General features: G+C 37.8%; 1 pseudogene; it reads right to left on the reverse strand.

Annotated features, from left to right (window-relative positions):
* Nucleotides 1-14,296: 14,296 nt before the first annotated feature.
* LOC149160429 (uncharacterized) lies at nt 14,297-15,280 on the reverse strand (annotated as a pseudogene).
* Nucleotides 15,281-17,722: the final 2,442 nt, after the last annotated feature.

Genomic DNA, 17,722 nt, shown 5'->3' on the forward strand with positions numbered 1-17,722 from the left:
ATGTCTCATATATAAAAACGGCATTATTTCAAAGCTTTGCCCCACCCTTTCTTTATGCAAGTTAGGAAACGACCAATAAATGGTCGCTCTTCGCTTGCATGCCAAAAGGTTTTCATGCCCCCAGGTATAGTGAAATAGAGTTTCAAGGTTACCCCTCAATTTGCAGACAAAACATTTGTTTTATCGGGAAAGGCCTACCTTTTCAGGTTACCCCTCAATTTACAGACAAAACATTTGTTTTATCGGGAAAGGCCTACCTTTTTCAGGTTACCAAAGATTGCTCTATCTGTACCACAAACAAAACACTTCTTCGGTGATGTCTACCGAAATAGACAAAGGTGAGTGGCACAGACGCCTCCACTCACATAACTTTGACGAGGGAATCTTATTCTAGCCTAATCCCCTTTTCCTAAATAGATGGGTGTGTCAGACTAGTCATATATCCTTCGCGGAAACCTACCCTATACCTGAAGTTTTCCTGCCGAAGCAGACCAGGGTGCATGCCCTCTGAATCACTCACACTCATTAGGAGGACGGATTGGGGATTAATGAGACATTCCTTCCGTGAAAAGACCATTCAGGGTTGGTATATGACTATTTGCTATGTGTGAACCGGGGAATGAAAGCTGGTCTACGAGCTTGACCACTCTTCCTTCGTGCAGAAAACACATTACTCTAAAGACTGAGGAGACAATGGCTCCCATGCAATAAATATAGTCTCATCCAAGGAGTAGATTATAATCCAGGGGTCCTTGGACTACCATTACGTTCATGTGAACGGTTTTGCTTCTCAATGTTATCGGCACATCGGGAAGGATCCCTAACGGTCGATTGGTTCCTTTGTCAAAGCCTGTTATATTTCTCATCTTAGGCAAAAGCGATGGCGAACCAAGCGCTTTCCAAGTAGTTGAGGAAAGGATACTCACAGAAGCCCCTTCATCTATGATGGTACCGGCCATAACCATTCTATATACTTGAGCGATGATTCGGAATGGTACACTAGCCGGTAAACGGGGTCTGCCTAGTAGATTCCAGTCAAAGGAAACAACCAGGTTGCTTGGAGGTGGGACCGAATAGACGGCGAAGTACGAATCTAACGAACTTCCTTCCTGCGGTAAAGTAACGGGTAGACTGCCCCCATGTTCATCGGAGTCTGTGCTTATGAAGAGAATTTGAACGGTGTCGTTTTTGTTCTCTTCAGTGACTGTATCATCTGAAGATGGACCTTCTGAAAGCAAGACCAGGTCAACTACCGCCTCGACCTTTTGACTTTCGTCTGGTATGGATTTAGATGGTTTATCTTCAATGATAGACGCTTTGGCCGACCACAAGGGCGTGTCAGCCGGATTTTCAACTAGTGACGAACTCGGCAAGAGTTTCTTGTATCTAGGAGGAAGCCGTAATGGTGAAACCAAATGGTCATCCAAAACTCTTTTAGCTTCCTCTAAGAAGGGACAATGGTGGACGGCGTGATCGCCTTCACACAATTTACAAGGAAATTTATATTTTCCTTTTTGTCCAGGGGCTTCACTTTCACTAGTTGACGGTCTATGCTCAACATGATCGTCAGAGGTTGATGACACCGGATTATGCAAATGAGGAGACCAGTCCCTTAAGATCCGAGGGATGCAAGGACAATCTCGATGATAGTGGTCTCCTTTGCAAATGACACATGGCGATTTAGGCCTGGTCGGTGCAGTGTGTGGATTTTCGCTAGACGATGCTTGGTTGCCCCTTTTCGCCTCTGGCTCCTTCTTCTTCTTCTCTTTCTTCTTCTTCTCCTTCTTCTTCTCAGTTACTTGATTTTGGGCTTTACCAGCTTCATCAAGCGAAGAGGAAGGAGGAGAGGAAGAATTGGACGAAGTAGAGGGTTGGGGGGTAAATTTAATATCGTTTAGTTGCTGACTTGACTGTTCAGGAATCACGGTATTCTGAATGACAGAAGTTGAGAAGAGCCATACGGGCAAGCCGATTGTCAATCCTGGAAGAGACAATGTGGCCATATGGGGTGCACCAACATCTCCCCAAGAGGAGAAGGGACTAGGATTTCCTCCAAGGGGAACTCTTTGGTTGGTGGACTCCTTTTTTCTCAGCATAAGATCAACGTAGGAAAGGTGATAATTATTCCGTTTAAAATAAATTTTAGACGCTTTGACACAACTTGTTTTTTCAATTTTTAAGAGTCAAGAAAAAACAAAAGATGACTCTAGTCGCCTTCGATTTTTAATGAGCCTGAAGTGACAAGTGCTCAGATGGACCTTTTCCATTAAGGAGTCTAAAAAGGAACGAAAGGGACTGCTCTGGAAATCTAGACAGAGGGATTACCAAACCAATTGCAAAACTGCAGAATACTTTTTACGGTATGGTAGTCAATCTTCCCAAATGCTGTGTTCAGTGCATTGCGATTGATAGGGCGGCAGACACGGCTTCCTATGGATAAAGGATAAAGCCTATTTTGGTCTCCCAAAATATACTCAATGGTACATGGGAGCACAAGTCCGTACTGGCACTTATCGTCTCAAAGTGGAGGAATCACCCAACAAACAGTGAAAACAATAGTTACCAGGCTTTATGACGCCGGAATATGTCTCTAGCCTATACTTCTAGATGTTTTGCGTTAGGTTCCAAAGCGTTTTTAGATTCATTAAATTTATTTTATGGTTGATCTTGCTTAAGAAATTTGCCTTTCAGGTTCACCGCATGATGTAGATGTACAATTCCTAAAATGCAATCTAAGATGATAAACAGTCGTTTAATCTTCTTTTTGCAATGAAAATCCTAGCTACTAAGGAAAGAGAGATGGCGTTCTTTCGACAAAGAGCACAGAGCACACACTATATGCACTGTCCTAAATCAAGCCAACAAACAGTCTAAATGAAAATGCACATGCATGTATTTGTTTTCAGCCTTCTTAATGTGTGAATGATAAAAAGAAAGCTAAGCACAAATCTGAATTATTTTCCAAAGCGACAATTACTAACAAGTTTCTTTTCAAAACAAAACGAGGACAATGACGAAACTTTGTTATTTGGAATTGAAAACTTGCTTTCGACACTTGGAAAACTACTAACTCAAATCAAATACAAGAGTAACAGGGTAATCAACTATCAAGAACAATCAAATTCTATTCTATGACTGAAAATGACACTTGCGACACTTTCAAATCAAGAAACGACAGTACAATTACGCTACTTCTTTGTAAAGGAGAACTGAAAATGACTCAAAAATACATAAAACATTTACAGTTATTTTCACAATGGAGGCAGAATAACAACAAGGAAATGGGTTTCAACAGAGGTGTACTGACTACAGGCAGCAAAACTCCTGAATAGAGCTAAAAAGAGTGAACACAGAAACCAAAATTTAGGAACAAGGCCTTGTCTGATCAGCGCACCTGTAACACAGTGAAACTGAAATGCAACGCACCTACTACACTCGGGAAGTGCGATGCATTTGAAGTTCACAGAACAGACAATGCGCTGGACCAGGGACGAGACTTTGATTAGATTCCGGGTCACAGTTTGCAGTTCAGTTCAAGGATTTAGGCCGAGCAAGTGGTAATCAGTAAATCAATCATAGGGGTAGATCTAAAGAGGTTACTAGAGCCACCACGAGGGCAATTAGAGAGCTTGTAAATCAATTGTTTAACTCATAAAAAAAACCCAGAGATAGACTGAAGCAACGTTGATCTACTTTGCTCTTGCATAGCAAATGCAGTTCGAAGGCTAGCTGGCTTGACTTCAGGCTCCGCCTGTAAGTTTATAAAGTAAACAAATGTAGATGAACAAACAATCTATTCGCTCCCCAGTGGAGTTTCCATTTTGTTATTGGGAAAACTAGTGTCTATGCAAAGCTACTAGTCCCACTAAGGCTAGTAGCTACCTTAGAAACAAACACACTAGAAACTACTTTCGTTTTCCTTTATAAGAAATAGATAAGAGAAGAATAAGGAGACCAACCTCTGTCTTGCGCTTGGTTCCTTGCTTGATTCCTCTCTCTTCTGGTAGGTCTTTGCCACTCGCTTCCTTGTCTACCCAGCTCAAAGAGTACCTGTAGAATCAAAGCAGCATAACACTATCCAAGAACATAGATCTATTATCATAAACAATATAGGATCAGATGTACATTGACCACACAAATGCATAAATCATCAATCATACAAGAATGTGGAGGAAAACTTGAAGAGCTTTATTGATAATCAAGAAAGAGCAAAGAGGATTACAACCAATTGTTCTGACCTAGCATCATCCTCTCAGCAAGAAAGCCCTTCTTCACCTCATAAAAAGCTTAGATCACCCAACACTATGATATTGCACCAAGAAACCAACAGCACTTCCTTACAAGATACAAAATTCCAACCTCTGGATCTCTAGGATGAGGGATCCATATATAGATGTCTGCAACGGAGGTGAGTCAGCTTTTGAGATTTGATTAGTGTCTTCTCTCTGATAGTTCTTGATTCCACTTGGAGATTGATGATCTCTTACTCATCCCTAGTCGAATTCAGAGAGGCAAGTGTCACAGGAGAGGTTTCTGGAAGATTCCATGCTCCTCCACCTTGCGGATTGACCCTGCCATTTGTCCCTTCTCGCCCATCGCACCCCATAGAAGGGATTTTTGACATGCATCGCACCTACTGTGTGTATTCAGGTGGGATGCAACACACTTTGCCTATGGAGTAGGTGAAATGGTCAAGTCTTGACCAGTTCTGAGTAGTTTTTCATGGAGAACTTCTAGGAGATGCTGTAATCGGTTGACCTTGTTCTTTTAGGGGTTGGAACAACACCTTTAGGGACTTAGGAGCCCTTAGTTTATGGACATTTATTCTTGGGGTTGTAGTTCCCAAAAATGTCTATAACAGTGATGTGTGAGCGCGAAACGTTGGAAGCCCTTTTGGATCCTAAGTCATGGTATTACGACATACACTTTTATCTCACATGGGGATTATGTCCTGAACACATGGATGCATCACAAAGGAGAGTGCTTAGATTGAAATCTAATCAGTATCACTTGGCCAATGACAAATTATACAAAAAGAATTATGATGGAATTTGGCTGAGATGTTTGGAAAAGGGTGATGCTAATCATGTCTTGAAAGAAATGCACGATGGCCCAGTAGGTGGTCACTACGATGGAGAGGCCTCCACTCACAAAATATTAAGAGCTAGGTATTATTGGCCCACAGTGATCAGAGACTCGCATGCCTATGCTCGCAAATGCAAGGTATGTCAAACCGTCGTAGGACGAGAAAGAAAGCCAGTTGTTCCCCTCAGGCCCGTTATGATTTATTGCCCATTCCATCAATGGGGCCTAGATGTCATAGGCGAGATCACTCCAAACTCTTCGTAGCATCATAAGTATATACTCACGGTGACCGACTACTTCACCAGATGGACCGAAGCCATCCCTCTTCAAAAGGTAAACAAATATGAGGTAATATCATTTGTTTTTTTATCAACATGTTTGGCATCCCTGACGCTATCATATTTGACAATGCTTCTTACTTTTCATCACTGAAATTGACTAAATTTTCTATTGATAAATCAATTCACATAAGGTACGCATCAAACTATTACCCCTAGGGAAATGGAGTTGCAAAGTCCTCAAATAAAAACCGCATCTGCATGATCCATAAATCTATCGCCGACAACCAGAGGAATTGGCACAACGCTCTAACAAATTCCCTTTGGGCCAATAGGGTCACCCCAAAAGTGGCCTTAAGAAATTCCCCATACTTCCTCGTCTATGGATAGGAATCCATCTTGCCTCCCAACATTACCCTTCCCTCTTTACAGTTCTCCCAAGCCTCAAGAGGGACACCTTCGGCCTTACTTCAGGAAAGGATCAACCAATTAGTGAGGTTGGAGGAATTGAGAGATAAAGCCAGAAATGAGTTCAAAAATCACCAAATGATTGTGAAGAGATGGTTTGATCGCCATTTGGCATGAGATAAAGATTACCAAGTAGGAGAACTAGTCCTGAAATGGGACAAGTTGAATGAGCCAAAATGTAAACACACGAAATTCCAACACTTATGGCTGGGCCCATTCCAAATTGAGGAGAAAATTGGTCAAGGGACTTACAGATTGAAAACTCTACAAGGAGAAACTAAAAAACTCCTTGTTAATAGCCAACATCTTAAGAGATACTTCCTATAGCCACCACATGGTGGTTACCTCCTGAGTAGGTTAGGATTCATTTTATTTTCACTGTTAGCTTATTTACATTTTCATCATGGCCTTTCCTGTTTTACGCAAAGTTTATTTTCCTTTTGAATTTTAGTTCTTTTCAACCAATGGATTTCGGTCCTCCACTCTCGTTTTCACTTCTATAAATCTCTTCAGACTGCCCTCATTCACCACCTTTAGCTTTTTCCTCCCTCATTAACCTGTTGATGAGTCTGCTGATCCTAAATCCATCGTTACCTTGCAAATCAAACAAACTTTCAATGAGCCTACAAAAACTTGAAAATCGGCTGTGGAATTCAAATCAAAGCCACTCATTAGCATCTGTTGGGAACTAGGTAATATCTGTTGATAACTTGGATACCTGGAGCATGTAGGGGCACCTTTATAAAACAACAAATGTGTAACCACAGCTGGACTGGCATGGCGGTACGCAACATTTTTAAAATCCCACTCAGACCTAGCCTATACTTGCTTGTAAGGTTTGCAGTTATTCTCCGTTGGTCCCATCCACCACACTAAGTTTTCCAATGCCTGTCATCTACAAGTAAACCTCCTTTCATGGGCTAAGCTCACTATCATATACCCTATGGCTAATCCAATTGTGCTCTAGTCCTTGTGCCTGAAACTAGTTTGGGAAGTCAGTTAGAGTAGGGACTGTTGCTGGGCTCAGAGTACCAGTTGACACAGCAAGCACAACCTTGCTTAAGCGGTTTAAAAATATGGCATGATCCATGACTGTGCCCCATTCAATCATACAAAAATATAGCCCTAAAATTCTTTCATAAAGTGCAGATAAACATATCTACATCAAGTTTGATGAGTGATAAAGAGTTGAGGTACACACCTAAATAGGTATTGACACACCAGTGATGGCCCCGAAAGGATTTTTGAAAGTAGAAAATAGGGAAAGGAAGGTCAATAAATCCCATAATACTACCATTGGGGAATGCCTATCAAAACCCTATCAGTAAGTTGAAGCTATTTGTCTTTATCCCACTTGAAGCAATTAATGTTGAAGTGGAACCCATGCCTGTCCATCTATACAGTTTGCATTTCAAGTTTATCTTAACTCCCCGATGTTCTATTGATCCAAGGCTTATTTGGAAACAAAGATAACTGGTTCACCCAACAATTCACCATTTGTTGTGGCCACAACCACCACCCTATCTAAACATGCTCTGGTAGCAAATTTGAATGGGTCCCTTAGAAGTTTGATCTTTCACTTCTCTGAATGATCTATTTTTATCCCAAGGATTTAAACTCTGTGCTGAGTCAAATCTTTAATTCCTAATGGCCAAGGCCCCCTTTAATAAATCTCTACTGCATGGTTCATTGATGACCCAGCCTAGCCCTTCATTCGTTTCCTTCATCGGACTTTTCAATCCCCATAAACCTTCATGTTGCTCTATGCTCATGCATATCACCAACCCCTACTCTCTATTATGGTTGTATTTGGATTCAACCCACTAAGTCCTTCTATCACATCTTTACTCCCATTACAACTCTTTATAATGGAAATGCTTTGCAAAACATGCATAACATACCCTTTTTCATTTATCACAATCAACATTGACATACAATGTGTACCATAAGGCAGCGGACCTGTCAGGATTATTAAGCGTAATATATATATATATATATATATATATATATATATATATATATATATATATATATATATATATATATATATATATATATATATATTTTCGGGTTCGCTTCCCCCCAATCGCATATCACAGTTGACACTTGCACGCTGATATATATATAACGCAATGCGATATGGCGGACCCACCGAACTATTAAATATAACATATATATTTCTGGGTCCGGCCGAATCATATATCGCAATCGACGGAGCCCGAGGTATATATCTATATCTATATCTATATATATATATATATATATATATATATATATATATATATATATATATATATATATATATCTATATATATATGTATATATATATATATATATATATATATATATATATATATATATATATATATATATGTATATATATATATATATGTATATATATGTATATATATATATATATATATATATATATATATATATATATATATATATATATATATATATATATATATATATATATATATATATATATATATAGATATAGATATATATATATAGATATATATATATAGCGCATCGCAATATACCAGACCCGCCGGGGTTATTAAATATAACATATATATCGTTGGGTCCGGCCTAATCGCATATCGCAATCGGCAGAATCTGAGGATCATACATAAGGTGCACTGTGATATGGCGGACCTGACGATTATTATTCATCCGGGTGTATAACATTTGAAGTCCAGCCTTATGGTCGACCACGGGTTTTCCCGTGTATTCCCATGTATTGCGATAATATGTTGTGGTCAAGGTTTTCAAAGGGAAATCTTATGTGGCGGACCCAAGGGGATTATGAACCGTGACACATATATTATTCGAGTCTCGCCAATCACAAGTCACAATCGATAGAGTCCAAAGCTTAAATACACGGTGCGATGCGATGCGATAGTGTTTCGCGGACCCGATAGGGTATAGGTTCCCATCTATAATATTTCAAGTCCGGATTTCGGATCCGGTTCTATGTTATGCGATGATTTTCAATGTAAATCGAGTTTATGCTTGTGGGACTTAATCAATGCATGAATTGAAAAAAAAGGGGTTGATTCTTTCACACTTGTCCTTTTGATGTTATAAACATTTAATGAAGGCAAGATTTGTGTTTTTTAAGAATTTGTATCATATTTTCATAAGTATAGCTGATGATGGTTATCTCTGCAGGCGAGGATCGAGAGAAGGCAAGCGAGGTCAAAGAATAGATGCATAAGCATCAAGTATGGCTCCAGATAAAAGATGCATGAGCAGATTCGAAAAGTTTATATATGCGGATATGTTTTATTTAAAGATCTGGCTTTAGGCGTTGGTAGTCATGTTTCCATGTGTTACCTATGTGTTCCAAAGGTTATGCGGTCTCGAGCCTTATCATGAAGAAATGATACACATACATCCTCCTTTCAATCTGCATCTATTCATTTCCCCAAGAAATGAAACTCTTCAGTAGATGTGGCCTTTACGTGTTAGCGGTTACACCGACTGTTCTAGGCATATATATTTTAATTTGTATATTGAAAAGAGGAGGGAGGTTAAAAGTCAGGGGAGACCAAGGGTCAGTGGCTCTTGCATAAGTATTACCTCCAAAGATGAGAGGAGGACATTTTTTGGGGCAGAACAAGTTTTGATTTATTATGAATAAAGCAGACTATCTGGGTCTAAAAGGAGCCTTTTGTTCCAGATCTATTCTCTTCCTATTTTATATGTTTGGAATCAGGGTGTTGTTGCTGGCATAAAGATAAATGTGTTTTGCTTTGTGCATATTGATAACATACATTTCATGGTTATTTCTGGCTATTTGAATATAATTCAATAGCATGCTTAACTCATGAAAGTTTGCTGAGTCGAAACTTTGTTAAACATCAATTGCAAGTGTTATTTGTATGGAAAGGAATGTGTATTCCTGTAAGTAATTGGATTGAAATTAGGATTTAATACAGCCTTGTTCTCATATGAACCAGTAATTGATTCATTTTGACTTGGAATCTATATATGATGTTTAACCTCTTTTTGTTATGTTCTTGCAGGATAGATTAGGATAGTTAGGACTAGCTTAAGTAGTGAGAAGTAGTGTAGATAGGATTTGATACATATAGGTTAGCTGTTTCTTTTGTTGATATAACTGAATTCTTCCTCAAGGAAGAAATCTCTCAACACCTTTAACAGTTTATGGGATCCTTTAAAACCCATTGGAGCTAGCCATCCCAAATGAAAGCAGATCTAATTGGGGTCTGTGATCGGGTTAGTTCCCCTTGTTGGTATAGCGAAAATTCACCATGTAAACAATGAACTAAAAGACAAATGTGTTTGAAAGGTGACATCGATCAACAACTCAACATTTGTTATCTAAACCCTCCTTCAAACTTCCCCTAATTACAAATGTAAAGCTTGCTAAAATATGTTAAAGTCTAAATGTTGAAGCAAATTAAAAGGCTGATTAAAGGGTTCAAATACAAGGAGTTGGTTTGTGTGTAAAGGAGGGGTTAAGATACTTAATCTTTGTGTGCCCACTCACATGAAGTAGCAAAGTGTTAAGACATGAAACCCTTCCCATAATAATTATCATATCATGAGGGAAATGTGGAGGACATGGCTTAAAAAGCCTCACCTTCTAATCTTATGCACGTCTATTTGATTCATTCTCTAAAGAGCTATATTTTGGTGGAAATGGATCCTACATGTGGGATTAATTGATTCATCCAAGGGTGAACACTGGTCCTATGTGACATTAAAGCAAGCCTTGGTGAGAGGGATAAGGGTTCAACTGTATAATGATTACAATTGTTTGTGGTTAATGGATTTGAGGTTAGGACTAATACCCTTTATGCCAAAATCATTGTGAGAATTCCATCAGAATTGCAGGTGGGCTTTGGCTATGAGTGAGGGTTAAATATTGGTAACTCAGTTTTATGTCCTTCTGCAAGATTATGAGTGCATTTTTTGGTGGAATTTCTGGAAATATTACATAGTGTTTCCTGGAATAGAGGGAATGGGAGGATGAACCTCAGGCCTCCATGACCACTTTTTGAGAGAAATAATTAGAAATGGCCTCAAATATGGAGTCTATAAATGATGCTTGGGTGCACATTGGTTCACATCAAACTCCCTCTTGAAGTTGAGCTATCTCCCTCTCAACCTAAACAATATCTCTGTAGACTCTACCTCCTTTTCCATACATCATTCTATGGATACACCCTAACTGCTCATATCTCAAAGCTGCTGGAAGGCCCCACTAAAGACAAACATGTGGCTATCTACTTTGATACTAGCTCTACAACAATGAAATATGAAGACCTAGAGGCCAACAACTTATGTGGACCTAGTAACTAAAGCCCAAAATGGGCATTACATTTTTAATTTTCTTTTAGTAACCTAGTGTGTTTGTTGAGTACCATTTACATTATGCCAGTATGTTAAGCAGTATACCTGTGGACTTCTAAGAGGCAGATATGGATAGGCCTCCATAGATTTTTTTTGGCTACTTCAGCCTTCATCCTTAGCTGGGAATTCCAGGTCATGGTTTCCCAGGACTACATATTTTTTGTAAACTCAAGTTGTATGGTATGGCCATAGCTTTTTTAATATAAACTCTACCTCCTGACCTTGAATAAAACACTCTATATTTTACACTAATCTAGCAGTTTCCTTTTTTGATATCTTGTAAATGACAATGCATTTTTGGTCCTGAAATTTACTACATCACCCATTTTCTCATGATTGTTTGTCACTTGGGCGAAACAAATTCTAATGGCATCTTGAAAATGTAATGAGAACACACCAGAAACAAACATCTTAGCCTCTGATTTCTTCATTCTGTGGTCTATAGGCTTCAGAGTCTCACATCTAGAAACTATAATTTTGGGGGTTGAATGCCAGAATAACCAATTTTCTTTTAGGTCTAGACCTTCTATAGATGCTTGTCCAGCTAAATCATATTTTGGACTGGTTGATGAGAATTGGTCATGGTCGTTTCAACACAGATTCTTTTCTGATTTTGATCGTATCTCTTTAGGGTGGCAATATATGCATTTACTACAGGCTCATTAGATAGCCCTCCATCACCTGATCGAGGGGATATTTCTACAAACGAAAAATCTTCATCAAAATCATTTGAGGTTTCCATTGAAGACATAATTTTATTTCCTATTGATTTCATTTTGAAACACATAACTTTGTCTTCACAAACTCTTTGATATATTAGGCTTGAATCAAAACTTGGGCAGTGTGCTGGAAGTTCCATAGCAAGTTCTAGAAACTCATATTTGGGGCAAATATGATCCTGGAGAGACATTGTGCTGAGAATTTTTTCTCCCCATTGTGGCATATGTCCTTCATATATTTCAGGTTGTAGGTCCATTAGCATCCACAAGCTTTCAACCTCCACTAGGTCTGGATCAAACACAAAGACTGTTCTACTCTAGGTGCATCATCATGTCATATACAGGGGAACCTTCAAAATACAGATTATACCTCCTGTTGTTGTTTTGTTCCAAGCGAGGTGACCAGTATATTCTGGGAAGTGCTTTAGGAAGGGATCTTCTATTCATGTTTAGAGCTTCATTACATTTACCATGTTAATGTTACCTTTTCTGCACATACGAATTATTTTTTGGACAAATTCAGGTGTAAGAGTGTCTATGTTGTTCTTTCTTGAAACAATCTGAATCATATATAGGATGCCCATCAAAAAATAAAATATATGATCCACCTTCATTACATTTACCATGTTATTGTTCAATTTTTTGCACATATGAGTCATTTTTTGGACAAATTCAGGTGTAAGAATGTCTCTGTTGTTCTTTCTTGAAACAGTTTGAATCATATATAGGAGGTCCATAAAAAAAAAATACAATATATGACCTAGGTATCCAGTTTTTGAGTTGTATGTAGATGTTTCTGATATCAATGGAACAAATATGTCTCCTCAATCCCATGTTTCCATTCCAATTCTAACTTTTCATAAGTTTTGACTTCATGAGTTAGATTTGCCACAACATCAGGTGCATAGATATACACCTTTTCAACTTGAAGACACCACTGTTCTTCCTTATAATCACAATTTCCATTTTCACCAAACATTACAAAAATTTGACAAAATCCATGGTATTCAAAACTATAATTGATCAACCAGAGGGATGGACCAATAATCATCATCAAATTTTAGCATAGGAATCACATTTTTTTTTCTCAAACTCGTATCAAAATTTTGTATTTTTGTAGGTACAAATGGCTCCATTTCCTCTGTTTTTAGAAAATTTAGATACCTCTACCTTCAAGGCTTCACAAACCTGCTCTTATACCATACAAACCTGTTCATTACCTATATTCAAGGTATTCTTTGACCTTTCATTGAAAATCTAACCATCTGATGGACCTTCTAAGTCATCAAGCTTGGAGAAGTGTGACATGATCCTTTCCTTCTATAGTGGATTTCCCAGACAGGGTACAAAACTGGTGGATATCTGCTTGATTTGTTCATTTCTCATGCTAGAAAAGGCTTGATCCTTATTGTTGTCAAGTGTGGGAAAATTGTCAGAATACGGTATCCCCAATCCATAACTATCGTGAAGGAGCTCTAGACTAGCATCATGTTGAATGCCATTTTGATAATCCCCATTGTGTTTGTAGGCTAAGTGTTCTTCTACAAGATGACAGGGGCCTTGAAAACTGGGTTGTACATAATCATGAGTGCCACATTTCTAGAAGCTGCTTTCCATCAACCTTCACATTAATATGACCAAAGCTCTGAGTGTCAGGAAGGTTTCCCTCAAAAAAAAGTTGAGAAGTTATGAAGTGTTATGTTTTTAAACTCAGGAGGAGAAAAAAGAAGATTGCCATGTTCAGTCACATCAATCTTTGAATTTCCATCCACCATTTCAAATTTTCCATCACCATCTTCCTCAACGACATTGAGTTTACCTATTATTGTTGGATGTTGATCAAATGAAACAGGTGTGAAGGATGATGCTTTATTCTTTGGACCTTTACTTATCAAACTCTTGCAAAGATCAATTCTAGGAGGCAATGGAACATGAGGGGCCAAAATGGAGAGAAGCACACAACATGATCAAAATTTGAAAACCTAAGTGCTCAATTCTTAGAACAACTACAGTATTCAAATTTTGGACTGAGCATAAAAATGTCATCAAAACAAGAAAACCTATACACATACATTATATTTACAAACTACGATTATTATCAAAATTCAAGATGATTATTAGCAAAACTCAACAAACCTATACATGTACATTAGATTTACAAACTACGATTATTATCAAAATTTTCTCACCATAAAATATAAAATAAGTTTTTCAAAAATTATGGGAAGCACTTTTTCTCAAAAGTATGTCATTCAAGCCTACCTCTGCCCATGGTAACAATTATATTTGTGCAATCTCTGTGATTTTTGAAGTTTCCATGAACAACCAACAAGACCAAAGGATAGAAGAGTTTCATATTCAGCAAAACAAAGGAGAACAAGGCTTCTACATCCAGAACTAACAACTGAATACCCATGTCCATGAAGCCCCTTTCTTTGTAACGTTTGAATAAATTGGAGGAACTCCTATTTTTGTTCCCACCATTGTATAATAGCTTAATGGTCCCACTAGTGACCTACATTTTCACAAAGTTGAATAAAAAACCATGAAAATTTTAGCTAAAAAATAATTATGCTAACCAAAACAAACAAAAAGGATTAAGATATAAAGTTAGATTCCATAAAAATATTATTGAAATGTGTGGAAGTATTGGTTCATTGGTGAGCTCCACAATATTATCATTCTATGAATGGTGTGGCCTTATACCACTGGAATGGCATGAGTTTCATAGGGATAAATTTTGGTGAAAGAACAAAAAAAACCACTGAAATCAAGTATAACAACAAAAAAACATACACATTTCCACTGCTCCTGGTGATTTTGAAGAGGGACCATGGAATAGAATCATCATTGAATTTAACAGGGTGACCAATAATCTTGCCAACCATTGGGATTATAGGTCTCCAAGGAGAATCTTCCACCATGGCTATCTGGTTTGTCTGACATGTAGAAGGATCCAACTTCATCTCCTCCAGGCACAAGGTATATTTTTCCATGCATATTCTTTCTCTACCACTAAGAGCCATCATAAGAGTAGTCTATCATGCCTTTGCAAAAGAAGCCCTCCACCACTACATGATCAGAGGTTGGCACTACAATGGCAGAAGGTGCCAAGGGAGGTATCATGTCCTGCATGTAAAACCATAATTCTGCTTCAAAGGGAACTATGAGTGGTGAATTTTCTGAGCAGTACTTGATTTTATTTAGTGGAGGGAAGCCACCCTTGGTGTTCAGACACTGAATGTAGGACACCCAATATGCAGTCCCAAAGTTTTCATGGAAGCTGGCCTCTGCCATAACTTGCTTAGTGCCTATAGAATCTGAACCAGACTTTGATGTTATTTGGTTTCATGAAGCCAAGCAGAATGATCAGTCTTTAGTATCCATGAAAGGAATATATTGTATCAGGAATTTAAACATTTCATACCCTCAACATCAAAAGAGCAATCTAGAACTATGATATGGCTTGTGTTCTTAGATAACTAAATATGTAGCTCTAGTTAGCAATTTAAAAATAGATGCAAGAAACCCTTCTTCCAGACCTATAGGAAAATCACATGATGACTGGAGTGATGTCCATACTCTTGATGTTGCAATTTCATTTGGCAGGTGTAAGCCTATGAGAAAAGCAAATCTATTGGTAAATCTAAGGACTAGTGGTATCAAGTTTTGGTGATGCCAAATATGATAGCCTCCCACTCTCATAAATATGGAATGATATGTTTCAAGTGGACTATCTACATAGTACACTACATCATTTTACAAACACAATGAGGCATATGTTCTATTAATGTTGAAGTTTGTTTGATATTTATGAATGTGCTAGAGAGTGAAGAAAAAATTATTAAAAAATTAGATGAATGTTTGAATAACAAGTGAAATGGAACAAATTATAGAGGAGTAAATTTGTATGGGAATTTCTAAATAAGTTTGAATGGATATATGTTTGGCCTTTACTACATGGATTTAATGTTCAAACAAAAACTCTACTCAAAACTATCTGAACAATGGTATCACAAATAGAATGGGGAAAGCATGCCTCATCTATCCTGCGAGAGAAATTTAAGCATCTACACTAGCATGCTTAAAACCTTCACAAAGGACATGCACAAAAAAATATTTTCACTCATAAACAAAAAATATTACAAGACTGGTGTAGAAATCTTATTAGAGAAACCAAAAAGTTACAAGATAAAGGCATGTTGCATAATACCCAAAATCTTACAGGGTGCATGAGTCTTTTCCCTTCTATAGAACTGATCCCTCATAGTTTGTGCATGAGCTAGCATTACAATATTTCCAAAATTATTTCTTCTAAGAAGATAAAGGCTTTCACTTAAAGTCTTCAAACACCATACTAGACAATTCCATTAAGGAAGGCATTGAAATATCATGTGTAGGTCCATCAATCATGGACAGGGGTGTAAATATGTTTGAGATGGTAATCTTAGCTATTAAATTTATTTGGAAACAAGAGTTCTGCTAGATCAATTAATTTGATATTCCAAAGTTTTCCAAAATTATGCAAATGCAGTTTGTAGTAACCAAGAAATCAGTGCATAGGGTTGCAAACAATGGATGTTAGTTAGAAACAATTCCTCAGTATATTGGTCACTGTGCAAACCTAGTAAAAATAAACCTTCCGTACAACATGAAAACCATAAAAAACCTTGTTATACTACAGCTTCTTTACATCCATGTGCAGACTATAGAGCCACAACAAGGAGGGAAATGCTACAATATGTGTTGTAACTCAAATTGACCCATTTATTTTTTTTTTGCTTCTTCTATATTGGCTCAAACTCTGCTGCCTTTTTCTCTTCTTCAAATCTATTTGGGTGTTCTCATTCATTTGACATGTCACAACTCTGTCCAACATTTTCCATCAACAATATGTGGGATCAAGCCTATCTACTTGTATTTGGTGTAAACCAGATACTACATCTTTCATCATATTACCATCAAAGGGAACAAGCTTGAATGTTGTGCCTTGAAGTTTTAGAATAGTTAGGATGACTCGCCAATATGATTCATAGCTATTTTCTCTTTTCTTTTCCTAGAATTGAAAGCAGATTGATATTGGCACTAGAAATAGAAATTTCTTAAGGCATATGGGTAGTGCATAATGCAACTGTTGTTGGCTTAAGTGGTCCTAACCCAGGTTCGGAGTTAGTTGCGCCAACCAAAAAAACCCTACACTGTTGGCCCTTTCGGAAACAACCTGCATAACACAGGGTGCAATCTCACTTGAAGCAGTATTAGGGGATGCAAGAACCAAGTTTCTGCATCTAGAGACTAGTGTGATGTCTTTCAGTGCCTTAGATATGCTTCCATGCAGATCTAACCTTCTGACAGATCTTAAACCCTGAATTCAGCCCTAAGTACCTTTAATCCTTCACGACTCCAATCAATTTCCTTATTCAGACCCTAAGAGCATAGAACTACTACTTTCGCGCACATAGATAGGTCTTCTAGGGTTTCTGGGATCTAGATCTGTTGTCACGCAGATCTATTTTCTTTATTCGAAACTAACTCAGTTTAGATCTAGAACTTCGCATACATCATTCAATCATCTTATTAAGCATAAACATATTCAATTAACCCAATTCGTGTAGGTAAGACACATTAATTCAAGAAAATAGTATTCAGAGCGAGATAAACAGATAAATAAATAAATCATAGATGCAAGTATTTCCAACCCAAAATCAGTCTTTATTAATCAAAATCGGTTCAGTACAGACTTCAACTACCCTATGCACTCAACTGCAGGGGTCCACGCACTTA

This window comes from Pinus tabuliformis, chromosome 5_2 (assembly GCF_031772625.1).
Source record: "Pinus tabuliformis cultivar Carrire ecotype Pingquan chromosome 5_2, CPIR1, whole genome shotgun sequence".
In the NCBI taxonomy this organism is placed as follows: Eukaryota; Viridiplantae; Streptophyta; class Pinopsida; order Pinales; family Pinaceae; genus Pinus; species Pinus tabuliformis.